Raw genomic sequence first — 7,944 nt, 5'->3', positions numbered from 1 at the left:
TTTTTTTTAACCAGAAACAACTCTTAAAAACTTTTAGTCAGAAAAAGACAAAAACTTTATTGATTATTATAGGACGTCCAAAGGAATAGTCTCTAGGAGTCTCTAGTCCATGCTTTTCTAACATCTTGGCCGTTATATTGTAATCCCCTGTATGTTGTTGCTTAGACCAGTCTTCTGTCCAGTGACTCCAGCTGGTCTAGAGCGCCACCACTCACCTAACTTTTCTAACAGGAAAAAAAGAAGAGCGACCACATCACACCTGTGTGGCGCTCTCTCCACTGGCTTCCTGTTGGTGCTCTTAATGGTTTGGCACCATCTTACTTCTCTGAACTTCTCCTTCCTCACGCTTCATCCTGAGTTGTGAGGTCTGCTATATCTGCCGTATCTGCCCCTAAACTTTGGTACACGTTACCCGTGGCAATTAAATCTGCCCCCACCATTGAACATTTTTAAATCTCTTTTAAAGACCCACCTCTTCTCCTTGGCCTTCACCTCGGGATAAAAATAGTCAACCTGGACACATCTATGGAGTTTGCAGGTTCTCCACTCCACATGCAGAGGTTGTTCTGATGCTCCAAACTGCCTGTAGGTGTGAATGTGAGAGTGAAGGGTTGATAGTTCGTGTTTTGGCTCTGCAATGGACTGGCGACCTGGCGACCAAGGTGTACGCCGCCTTTCACCCTATGTCAGCTTGACTCCAGCTCTTGACCCTCAATTGGAGGATAAAACAATGACTGAATGAATGAATGAATGAATGAATGAATGAATGAATGCACATACTGTAAAATAAAGCAACTTGAGGTTAATGTGCTTGGTTGCACTTCTGTCTGTAAGTGAGGGTTTAAAACACTTTTGTAAACATTTTAATGGTCTGTATTTACTCAAAGCTGCTTTACACTACAGTTTTGCCCTTCACTCACAGCACAGTGTCTTGCCCAAGGACACATTGGCATGTAGACTTGCAGAGCTGGGAATCAAACCCACAACCTTCAAGTTGAAAGACAGCCCGCTCTACCACTGAGCTGCCACACGTAATGGTGACTCAGATTTCCAAACACTCTGCTTTTTGCCCAAGGTAACTTTGGTGAGCAGGTACGATGTCCCATGGGAAATATGTCTGACCAAATAACAGTCCGTGGCTTATGCAGGTGCGGTAACACATATGTGAATCACAGCCTCAAGCAGTAAAACATAAGAGCATTGTTCCTGAGGTAATCTTAATAGAGATTTTAATAATTAGCCTTATTACTCTAACCATCTGTGGCATGGGCTTTCGATTCTAAGCTGGAGCTTCAGGTTTGCTGGGAGTCAGTGGAAAGTGATTATTCTCAATGGTTCATGGGATGCATAATCCCCACACTCTTAGAATAATTATGTACACAGTCAGAGCTGCAGGGACAAGGACACCATGAATAGTGGTCTCCATAATGGCAGGTCCTCCTAATGTTGATAGCTGAGGAATTTCAGTGGTTCATCCTAAATCCAGAAGAACCCAGAGAAACGGGCACAGACGCACTGTGGAATACATGGAATGTGAACCTGTTGTGTCACTAAGGGCAAAACAAGCAGCTCATGGCAGATGAGGGAAGTGAAAGCTGGGGACGGGTCAACATTTTCATGCACCAAATATGTTTGTCAGCTCTCTTTGACCTCTATTTTTAATTTGTGTGTTTTTGATGACTTTGGAAGCGGAAACCTCTGCAACATGACTGACCTCAACACAAACAATTTCTTGGGGCTTTGATATTCAACTCTCTATTACTGCTTTTTAAAACAGTACATACATCTATATATATATATATATATATATATATATATATATATATATATATATATATATATACATATACATATGTGTATGAAGTTATTACAGGTGACAAATTAAACATAAAACTAACAGAACATCTGGTGTCTGGCACCTTTATATGGCTGCCTGGCGAGGCGTGACGAGACGCCACGGTAACGACAGAGACCAACACCTCGTTAGGGCCTCGTTAAGCTCATTAAAGCCCCGCTCATTATGTTTTCTGTTAATGAGGCTGCTTAGAGGTGACTGAGCCATGGAGGGATGTGGGATTGTGTCATGTGGTTTCCAAATGTAACAGGCTTCCACACCAGGAACTGGAGGGAGAGAGAGGGTGGGGAAAGGGAGAGGGGTGTCTGAGGGAGACATGAGGGAGACATTAGGGAGACATGAGGGGGACAATAGATGACAATAGGCAAGGATGACTAGAGAGGTCTGTAAATCGTATGTATGGCGTTATTCTAATCTTGATGACCACTCAAAGCAGCTTTACATTCCAGATCTTTTGTTGCCATTCATCCATTCACATAATGATACAATACAGCTACGTGCAGCACCTTTCTATCATAAGTGTCTCAACCCAGGGACACAACGGCCGCAGTCCAATCTCATCACAAAATGTGTGATCCCCATGTTACATTTACATTTAAGTATTTAGCAGTCGCTTTAATGCAAAGCGACTTACAAAAGAGGAATAAACTACCTGGAAGTAGTCTTGGAAAGAACTCCACTAGATAGGAACAGTGGACTGATAGAGGGTGAGAGTTGAGGTGGATCTTGAAGATAAATAGGGACACTCCTGTTCTGGTAGCACTCGGTAGGTCATTTCACCAGCGTGGAACGACACATGAAAAGAGTGTGGATTGTCTCGTGCGGGGTGTTGGCACCGCCAGACGACAATGCTTTGATGAACGGAGTAGTCGAGGGGTAACATAAGCCTGTAACAGAGCATTTAAGTGGGTGGGACTTTGAAGGCTAGCATCAGTGATTTGAATTTGATGTGGGCGTCTAAGGGTAGCCAGTTGAGCTCAATGAAGACCAAGCGCGCCACCACGTTCTGTACCATCTGTAGCAGTTTCACAGCACAGGTCGAGAGGCCTGTTAGCTGGGCGTTGCAGTAGTCAAGGCGGGAGATGGCGAAAGCCTGTACTAGGAGCTGGGTAGCCTGATGACTTAGGTACGGTCTTAAATTGAATTGTGCAAAGCGACATGACCAGGCGATAGAGGCAACATGATCTGTAAAGGTCAACTGCTCATCAATCATGACACCCAAGTTTCTTGCTATCTTGGAGGGAGCCAGAGATAGGGAGTCGATATTAATGCAGATGTTATGATGTATAGTTGGCTTGGCTGGGAAGACCTGTAGTTCCCTTTTGGAGAGGTTTATTTATCCATGTAGATATGTCAGAGAGACAATCTGAGACTGTGTGGTCGTCAGGTGGGAATGACAGATACAGCTGGGGTATCATCAGCATAGCAGTGATATGTGAAGCCATGTGAGCGGACATGGCAAAATGTATTCGTAGCATATGCAGGAGAGGTATATTATATTAGATATTATGAATATTTTTTCAGGTCTAGCCTGGAAAAAAAATGTAGGACTCAGGGCTGCCGTGAGGCCCCTACAGTGTTTGTTATGATGTAACCTGCATTCAGGTGTGGTTTTTGTCCCTTGGAACCCTGAGTAAAACTAAAAAAAAAGGGTCTCAGGACTTTGACCTTACAGGTGTAAGACAAAAACAGTTGAATGCATTGTTTGAATAGTTGGCTTACATGATAAAATAATTATTGTTGTAGAATTAGTGTTTTATTTCTGTACACATTTTTTCATTTTCCAGGTTCGTAACATTTGCTTATGGAATATAATAATACATTCTATCAACTATTCTACAATATTGTTAATGCAGTTTGAGCCCCGGCCTCCTTGTCAAATGTTAATGCAGGTTTAATTAGATTAGGTTAGATTTAGATTAGATTCTTTATTGTCATTGTACAAATGGACAATGAGAGAGCTTTCGCTTAAGGTGCACACATTCATTCATCCATTGACACATTGGAAGAAACAATAAAAATATGACAAAGTACTAAAATAAGAAATGTAATAATAATAATAAACGGGGTATTTACAATAGGACATTACAATGAATATAAACAGGGAAATAGGGAATATTATAAGTATACTGAATTTAAACTGAGCGAAAACTACAGTATGTGACAGCTTCAGGGGTGGACAGGTTATTGACAGCTTTCAAAAGCTTCCATGAACCCAAGTTTCAGCCAGAAGAGACAGTTCCCAGATCAAACATTCATTTTTCTCCTGACCATGAGAGCTTGTCAATCAGTTTCACTGCATCCTCACTCATACAGTGATGGCTCTTCATCTTTGTCTGTGGTGGAGTCTCCATTATGTCTGACAGAAAGCTGCACAAGATGTGGGTGTTACCTTTTGTCCTGGTGAAGCTTTGCACACACAATTGATTGCATAATATTGTGGATGCTGTGGTTCGTGGTCCAAGCCTGAACTTGTTCTCCATACATGGACAGAGTTTTTTATATATAAATTTTAAATTCACCTTTTGCTCTAATTTCATTGGAAATATGGTTTTGTGTTGCCTCCCTGTGGTGTTTTGAACAGCCTCCAGTTTATGTAACAGGCCAAAGGGGAATACACTTCTGTTACTGTCAGTGATGACGTTTGGCCTCGGCTGCAGCTTTTGGGTATAAAGTGCTGTTTTGTTGTTTCTGTGATTATTTTTGGAGTTTTACCTGAAATTAACTTAAATGCTGCACCACGTGAAACAGATGGCATGAAAATAACTTGCTGACATGGCTTACCGGCATACCTAAACAAATTATTCCTTTTATTATTTTTTTTGCTATACATCAAAATGTTAAAGAGGCAAAACTGTGTTTCCTTTAGCTCAGAATAAGGAGGCAGTTTTGAGGCAATCTTTAATACCCACAGCAGAGACTTGCATAGTCCACATGTTTGTGTACAAACCTCTATCCGGCATTTCTTTTGATGAATTGTTAGACCTTGATTTATGCCTTTTTCTTTTTAATTGTGTTTAGCAATAGCCATTGTAAATGCTTTGTTAGTTTTCTGGTTAGTATGGTATTTTTGGTCTTGGTGTATAAGGAAGTTCTTGAGCTATGTGGTCAGTATCCCTTTAACACCTCGGACATTTTTTTTGGCTTATTTTAACCATAAAAGGGCCAGAAGATGTACTTCCTCCATAACCGTAGCACAGACTACGTCTGACACAGTCACTGGAATGAAATACAGCAGCAGAGTTTGTGATGCCGCTTGCAATCAGCAGTGCTGTTGCGAAATACACCGATGTCCAAAATCAGGCCAAAAAATGGAATCATTTTCCAACACTCTGGTGACAAAGACGCTGATTCGCCAGCTTCCTGCAACAGTGCAAGTGAAATTACCGTAATAACCACATGTTGACTTTGACTTGCAACTTCTCAGCTTTCATGAACAGGAATTTTCCTGATAGCACAAACTGGTACGTAATTGCGGTAATGCAAATTGACATAAACGTGCCGTTTGCGATGCACCCTGTGTTAAAGGAGTATGCATACATAGTTGACATTATGATGTTTTTGCTCTGTATTTCACATTGTGTACGTTATGCACATTTGTTGTTTGATGTGCAGCGTTACACTGGCAGGTTTTAGCTTCGTTAAATGTGACAATTATGTTCAGGTAGAACAGAATGAAGAGGGTTGTGCCTTATAATAAAGGGAAAATGTGGTCAATATGGGAAAAGTCATTTCCTCTTTTAAAAATGCATTACAATTGAGTTACATAAAAGACTGTCGGCGCTGTTCGCCAAGCATTTGAGCCAAGTGCTTCATTAGCTTTGTGGGTTTTTGATAACCGTGAGCATACACCGAGAGTCACCTCTGAGCAGATCTCTGATTATGCCTCGTTATGTGTATAAATGTGTGTCTGTGTTTGTATGTGCCTCTTTGTGGCACATTGGTGTTTAGAGTGTGATAAGTGTCTTTTTTTGTGTGCATGTGCACCGATGTGTGGATGAAGCTGAACAAACAAAGCTAGTTTCCTCTTTGTGTTCACAGTGTCAAGCACTCAGTCTGTAATTAGCACACAGGCAGCCATCTGTCCAAACAACCCGCTCAAAACAACTCCTGTCCTACTCACTTTCACTGCTAACACAGCATCCATCCATCACTAACTCCCTCTTATTTACTCACTGTTCTCTCCATCTGCCCATCTGCCTCTACCTCTGTCTACCTACCTCCATCATAGTCTTTCTACCTTTTCATTGTTTGCACCGTTTCTAACCCCAGCTGTCTGTCTGTCTGTCTTGTCGTTTGCCAATTCTTCATCTTTCAGTTTTTATTTTAAATAAATCTGACCAAAACATGGAGGCTAAACACAACATCCGTTCCTGTCATTAGATGATTCACAAAGCTCTACAAACAAACAAAAAGTAATATAGCACTGGCATTTCTAATACCACAGTGGACTAATGTATTAAGGCACAGATTATTTTTAAGAACCTTTACACCCAGCTATCAGATTTATTCAGGCTATCTCCCTTAAGTTGTGGAACATTCATTTAAATTAAAATAATATGAAATATAATTTGAACAGAAAATGAAACGATTATAGCTTGAACTTGCTTTGAGTTCACTAATCTCCCCTGTGATAATAATCTAATGACTGCACATTAGAAAGCAGCCTCTTCAAGTTTGCTTAACAAGCCTCCCACTTTTCAATTAGAATTCTTTGACTGGTGCAGCAATTTGAAGTCATTGTATTCACAACAGTGAGTCAATTTATGTTACATGAGTACAAACAAAACTCAGTGTGAGCTGCAGTGTGAAACTTTTGCTATTTTTTGTTGTCATTCTGTCTTTGTTTGGTCTTCATGATCAAAAATGTTATTTGTAAACTTAGCCAGGGTCTGTCGAGTGATGCAACGCAATCAGATGAATGTCAAAAATCAAAAAGGACTATTCTGGGGGATATTTACAGTATATGTAGTGACAATGCTTCCCAGCGGTCAAGAGGAGGCCTTGTAATAACTGACCATTATATCCTATGGTATGCAAGACTGCCTCATTTCTGCCCTTGATTGTTGAATTTGTGTATATTATCTACTAGTGCAGTGCCTGTGCAAAATATGCAAAATATTTTTATTAATTGTTGGTATAGTAGAAAGCAAATACTGATACTGACATAATGACATACAATAAATATGGAAAATTGAACTACATGGTTGCATAACAGTTGGTTGGTTGTCACCGGGATGCAGAGCTAGAGTTCAGGAAGGTGACAGCTGCAGGAAAGAAGCTTCCTCTAAACCTGCTGGTTCGGGTGCAGAGAGACCTTGTCTGCCTCAGCTTGTCTCACTCACAGTGCTGTGTGAGTGTGTGGGAGGGGCTACGAGCGACAATATTTAACGATATCTTTTGCGTTACTTATACAATCAACAGTCAAACTGCACCTGTCAACATATGTATATTTATGGTTCAAGCCCCGGTTGGAACAAAGGCCTTTCTGCATGGAGTTTGCATGTTCTCCCTGTGTGTGCATGGGTTTCCTCCCACAATCCAAAAACATACAGTATGGGGATTATGTAAATTGGTCACTCAAATTGACCACAGGTGTGAATGTGAGAGTAAATGGTTGTTTGTCTCTATGTGTGGCCCTGTGATGGACTGGCGAACTGTCCAGGGTGTACCCCGCCTATCGCCCATAAAGCGGTAGATAATGGATGGATGGATTAGGGCCACATGTAATAATAATAATAAAAATAATAAAATAGCATGAATTTTCTCAGAATTCATTCACATCTAGTGCAATCACACCTGAATACAGCAGTAAAGGTGCAAAAAGAAGAAGCAATGATTCAGTCAAATTGTGGAATGACTGAGCATAAGAATGCACTCGTGAAAAATTTCATGGACACTTTGGAGTCGTCTGGCTCCTTCGGTCTTGACATAAAATGAATCACTTCCTGTGTGCAGCACAGGAATGTTGCCAGCAACACAAGATCCAAACAGAAGGAGAGTCGTTTGAAGTCATCTGAATCTGAACGATATTTGTAGTATTTCAAGATGCGCTACTAAATGTGTAAAATGAGAAATCGCAAATAAAG

Source organism: Solea senegalensis, linkage group LG5, assembly GCF_019176455.1.
Source record: "Solea senegalensis isolate Sse05_10M linkage group LG5, IFAPA_SoseM_1, whole genome shotgun sequence".
In the NCBI taxonomy this organism is placed as follows: Eukaryota; Metazoa; Chordata; class Actinopteri; order Pleuronectiformes; family Soleidae; genus Solea; species Solea senegalensis.
Note: the sequence above shows the minus strand (reverse complement) of the source record.